Here is a 6,000-nt window from a genome sequence, read left to right on the forward strand (position 1 = left end):
GGTCATAAAGCCAGGGTTTCCTTTTTCGAACTCTAGTAATTAATTCCTATATTTCCTCTCTAATACAATTCAGTCCCTAGACCAAATAAAATATATCATTTCAAAATGTATGATTATAATGCATGCTTTTTCCTGCTTCATTTAAAATAAACAGCCCTACCCACTTGGTAAGTGGGGGCAAGACTGTACAGTGGATTATCGTGGAACTGACCTCATTTAGCAATTTATTGGATTAGCCACTGCCAGTGGTTCTGCATCACTAGGGAACTAGAAATGCAATTCTCAGGCCCTACCCCAGACCTACGGAGTCAGAACCTGGGAGTGGAGCCAAGCTAGCCTTCCAGGTGATTTTGATGCACACCTAAGTTTGTCCTGTGCTTTCTAGTTGCTCCCTAAATATACTGAGCAACGCCTGCAATGAGCTGCAACTCAAGGCTAGAAGGTACCCAAGTACCCTTGCCCCGAGGGTTGAATTGAATATTTACCAAGATATTTACCAAAAGTCAGTAATGTTTCCTTGTAAACCTATTGTCCTGGCTATGTTTGATGTGAATAAATAATAGAGAAACCAATTTTTAAAGGAGTGTGAATGGAAGGGTATTTTTTTGCATCCACAACAATCCAGATACAACAACTAAGTTGGAAAGACCCCATAAAGGCGAATAGCTTTAAAAAATAAAAAAGTGTGATCTGAATAGGAATAAAAAGATTGTAAAACTCTTAGAAGAATGCTACTTACATCATTTTGTGAATTTCAGGGAACTAAAATTATAATTATGGATAATGCTTATATGGAAGTGGTTTATGTAAGAATTCCAGTCATGCATTGGCTTTACTTTTTAAATAAAAGTATTTACAAATAGTTTAAGTTAAAATAAAAAATTTAGTGTATAAATGCATCATTTCTTAAGAAACCCTGTCTAAATTGGCTGTTTTTACTAAATAATCTAGTCTGTTTATATCTATTGTATTTAAAAGAAATTTTATAACACAATCCTTAATATATTTTGATCACAAAATGTTTAAAATATGTTTAATTTAAAAGCAGTTTAAAGGGATTTGCAATTCCAAAAATTGGAAGATGCTGCTATTATTTTTTAAACAATCCCTGTTGCAAATGGTTATTTTCAATTTAGCAATATTAGCAATCACTGTAAATAAATAATTCTATAAACAACATAAAAGGTTGATTTATTAAATTAGTCATAAATTTTATCTCACAAGTTGAATAAAGAGGAAATTTTTATTTTCGTTCTTTTATCTACCGTTGCAGAGAATTCGATAATGGTGGAGAATTACCATTTCTACAAAAATATTGTGACAATACATCATTGATTAGTCCAGAGAACTTGGCATTATTTGTTTGAATTCTCAGAGGAGGGACTATTCAGTGCTTTGTCCTTCCAAATGTATTGAAATCTGTGCAGCCTGCATGCCAGAATCCACAACACGAACACACCATCACCAGCCCCACTGAGGTAGGGAACTCGCTTGGACTTCAGTCCTCACCCACAGTGAACAGTTGCTGCCCTGCAAGTAGGAGCTACAAGGACTACCATCTCCAGAGCTTCACGATGAGCAGCAGTGGAAGAACGCGGTGCCCTTGGCAGGTGGCCTTGGAATATTGGCTTGATTAAGACATTACCTTATTATCAGTGATACAAACATTGTAAGTTCTGGGAAGTGGATGTGGCTCAACTGATAGAACATCCGCTTACTATATAGGAGGTCCAGAGTTCAAACCCAAGGCCTCCTGACCCGTGTGGTGGGCTGGCCTACGCGCAGTGCTACCGCACACAAGGAGTGCCGTGCCACACAGGGGTGTCCCCCGTGTAGGGGAACCCCAAGCACAAGGAGTGCGCCCCACAGGGAGAGCCACCCCGTGATAAAAGTGCGGCCCACCCACGAGTGGCGCCACACACACGGAGAGCTGATGCAGCAAGATGACGCAATAAAAAAAAGAGACACAGATTCCCGGTGCCACTGAGAATGCAAGCGGACACAGAAGAACACACAGCGAATGGACACAAGAGAGCAGACAACAGGCGGGTGAGGGAGAAGGGGAGAGAAATAAATAAAAAATAAATCTTTAAAAAAATAATAAATAGGGTCCAATCCTCGGCAAGTTCCCGTAGCTCAGTCTAATGAATGTCTTCTGTTCCGTAGGATCAAAGAGCATTTCTGGGCTTGTGTGGGCAGCACCCTCCCAGGTATGAGTCAGGAGAGGAGAGTAAGCTTGGGGTTGTGGCTGGGGAAACCCCAGGATCCCTGGAAACTCAGCCAGCTTGAGCCTTCCCAGAGGTGGCTGCTAGTTAACTCTGTCTCATTCCTATTTTCCCACCTCACCTGTGGTGGTTTGCAGCTATTTGTACCCCAGAAATCATGTTCTTAAATCTGACCCATTCTTGGGGGTACAGACACATTGTAAGTAGAATCTTTTGGTCAGGCTGCTCAGTTGAGGTGTGAGCCACCTCGCTCGAGATGGGTCTTATTGTCTTACTGGAGTCCTTTATAAATGGAATAAATTCAGAGAGAGGAAATGAGCCACAGAAGCAAGAAGCTGAAATCAATGGACTCCAGAAGAGAAGGGAGGGACCAGCAGATGCCACCATGTGCCTTGCCACGTGGCAGAGGAGCCGAGGATCGCTGGCAGCAGGTCTTTGGGAAGAAAGCAACACCTTAATGATGCCTTGATTTTGGATATTTTCTTGGCCTTGACACTGTAGGCTAATAAATTCCCACTGTTCAAGCAGAACCATTTAGTGTCACATGCTTTAAGAAGCCTAGAAAATGAGAGCACCACCTCAATAAGATCAGTGAATATCTGCCAATATGTTTTTTCTTCCTCTTCCCCTGTTCTCCCAACTTCTCCCCAAAGGTGAAAGGTTTGGCATGATTTTAGTCATCTACTCTGGCTCCCAGATTTTGGGGAAAATTTAGTACTTTTGGTTTTATACTGTTAACTTATCCATACGGTGTGCTTTTCACCTCAAGATTCTGTATTTGCACATATAGTACAGATTTCCTGACAGTCTATGCTTATTCATTTAGCTAGATAGATATGGATATTTTATAGCTGTAAATATCTCAAGTTTTATTGCTCATCACTGTTTCCTCAACCCCTGTTTTATGATTTGCTTAGAATCCTGGGGTATTGTCCTCATTTGAGGGCACTTAGGGGATATAATCTCTAAATTCTTGCATATTCTCAAATTCATTTCTTTTACTGTGTGAAAGAGGATATCTTGGCTGGGAATGGGATCATGGGTCGCAGTTTTTTTCTCTCAGAGTTCTGTAGAGTTTATTCCATTGTCTTCTGCTTCTAGGGTTACATATGAGAAGTCCAATGGCAGTCTGATGCTTTTCTTCGGGAAGTGACTTGTTCTTTTTGCCTAAAGGTTTTATGATTTTCTCCTTTCTGAATTCAGGGATTTTATGGGTATTTCTTAAACTTGATCAATCTAGTGTTGAAATCAGATAATCTGCAGGCCACCAATAGCTACTCAACTTAGAGAAATTTTCTTTCATTATTTTTTTAAAGCCCTGCCTCTCTTTCTTCTGCAGCTCTATTATAAAATTAAGTTTCCTAGATACATTCTATGAGTCTTTTGTCTTCTCTCTTGCTATATATATATATATATATGTATTTTTAAGATTTATTTATTTATTTTCTCTCCCCTTCCCCCCCCACCCTGGTTGTCCGTTCTCTGTGTCTATTTGCTGCATCTTCTTTGTCCGCTTCTGTTGTTGTCAGTGGCACGGGAATGTGTGTTTTCTTTTTGTTGGGTCATCTTGCTGTGTCAGCTCTCCGTGTGGGCAGCACCATTCCTGGGCAGGCTGCACTTTCTTTCGCACTGGGCGACTCTCCTTATAGGGCGCACTCCTTGCGTGTGGGGCTCCCCTACGCGGGGAAACCCCTGTGTGGCAGGGCACTCCTTGCGCGCATCAGCACTGCTCATGGGCCAGCTCCACACGGGTCAAGGAGGCCTGAGGTTTGAACCGCGGACCTCCCATGTGGTAGACGGATGCCCTAACCACTGGACCAAGTCCGCTTCCCTTGAAATTCTTCCAGGCTAATAATTTGGGTCTTAAGACTGAACTCTTATTTTTCCATTTCCCTATAGAACTGTTTAATTAGTAAATTATGTTTTTTTAGCTCCAGAAATTCTTTTTTGCGTTGGCAATAACTCCCCTTATTGATCTTTCTATTTTCACTAACTTGTTGTCTGTCTCCTCCAGGAGCTTCATTTCCTCCCCTGTGTGTTCTATAATCACTTTATCCTTGCTGAATTCCCTTAGGTGTTTTTGTCTTTGTTTTTGGTTGTCTGATGGGGGTACCCTAGGTAAGATTATTTTCATGCACTCAGAGCGGCAGTCACAAGTAGCAGAAGGGAACTCAGTCGCTACCTCAGGGGCATAACCTTTAGAGGAACTCAGGCTGACAGCCCTTGATGTCCGTGGAGGAAGGCTGTCAGGTACTGGCCTCCATGTACTTCACCAGCCTCAGGGGCCTGGAGGACTTCCCTGACCTCCTTAGCTCCTTCTTGATTTCGTGGAAGCCAGATAACGAGGCACATTTTCTTAGGGCTGATGGTGATTTCTCCCAAGGAGGTCTTTTATCTCTGAAAGCTGTCCTCTTCCCAACAGTCCCCACTTTGATTCCAAGCTCACTGAAACTGGTCTCCACCAATCATCCTGCCCCTGGGAGAGAGAGAAAGCCCGATGCTGGTGCTTTGCTGGAATCCAACCTAATCTACCACCTTGCTTTCCTTCCGCTTTCCTGTAGACACCTGCCGACGTTCGGCTCAGGAACCCCCCAGAGACTGGAGCTGGGAGTGAGGGGGAAGAGGCGTCACCTTCAGATGACGACAGCCCCCAAATATGTCTGCACCCTCTGTGATGGCACAGAAGCATGTTTCCCTTCATGGCCTAACGGGAAACTCTCACCCACCAAAGGTTTCAGAATTTCCCCAAAATGCTTCTTCAATATATATCAAAATGGTCATATTGTTTTTTCCCTTCTGGCTTAGGGATGGAATGAATTTTATCAGCATCTTTGCCAACACGGATGCTTACACCTAAAAACAATGAAAGACTTAACTCACACCGGTTTAAAAGACGCAGAAATGCCTTGCTGTAAATACCTAGAAGGCAAACAACCAGGCAGGTTCGTGGTTAGTTGATCCAGGGCTCCGCTGTCACCAGGACGCGGGTTTTTCTGTCCTTCCGTTCCGTTCTAAGGGGGTGTTCCTTGGGGTCTAGGGTGCCTTTCAGTTGCAACTGGGGCCATGGACTTCCTCATTTCCATTTAACAAAGGTGATCCTTTCAGGAAACTCTCCCTTAAGAGCAAGAGGAAATTTCCCAGAGGCCCCTGAGAGTGTCTCCTGGCCTGAACTGTGTAAATATTCACCCATTGGCAGGGGGAGGGGAGCTATCCTTAGGCTATTCAAATTTTCCCTGGAGTTGGGGAGGGGATCGGTTTCCCTGGGGCAAGTTGGGGAATGGTGCACATCTGCAGAAAATTGCTTTCCTTTGAGAAGCAAGAAGGGTAAATGGACGCTGGACAGACAAGGAAAAATAATGCTGATTCAATTTGACAGTATCTTATTTTGAATTTTGCATCCTTGGTCGATGATTTTCATGATGTCAGTTTCTCATAAGAAAGGTAGAGCAGGAATTTTCTACAGAGACCTAAAGATATGCAGTCCATTTTCCCCCTGAGCTGCTAGATTTGTGTTTGTCTGAGACTCTCCTATATCACTCTGCCAATTATTTATCAGGGAGGGCTTCGAATAATTTGCTTTCAACTTCATTAGATGTGAGAAAGCTGCATGACTGAGCTGTAAACCGTCCTTTCAATTAATTCTAAGTTATTCATGCTCTGGTCTTTGATCAGTTTATTTTTAATGGCAAATCATATTTTATTACGTTTTGGCTCTTGATTGTTCCTTCTGACTCGAATCTCAATAGTAAACATCCACTCTTTGCTCATCTGTACA

At 42.6% G+C, this 6,000-nt stretch overlaps 1 protein-coding gene across 2 annotated transcripts in view; it reads left to right on the forward strand.

Moving 5' to 3' along the window:
* The window catches only part of STMND1 (stathmin domain containing 1), a 35,185-nt gene extending 29,604 nt beyond the window's left edge, over nucleotides 1-5,581 (forward strand). The window contains exon 6 of one of the 2 annotated variants that reach the window (XM_004484779.4): nucleotides 4,787-5,581. The gene's annotated coding sequence lies outside the window, so the exon portion shown is untranslated. Of the gene's footprint in view, nucleotides 1-1,273; nucleotides 3,856-4,786 lie in introns of those variants that run through there. The other variant, XM_004484778.4, reaches the window with a different exon arrangement.
* Nucleotides 5,582-6,000: the final 419 nt, after the last annotated feature.

This window comes from Dasypus novemcinctus, chromosome 22 (genome assembly GCF_030445035.2).
Source record: "Dasypus novemcinctus isolate mDasNov1 chromosome 22, mDasNov1.1.hap2, whole genome shotgun sequence".
Taxonomy (NCBI): Eukaryota; Metazoa; Chordata; class Mammalia; order Cingulata; family Dasypodidae; genus Dasypus; species Dasypus novemcinctus.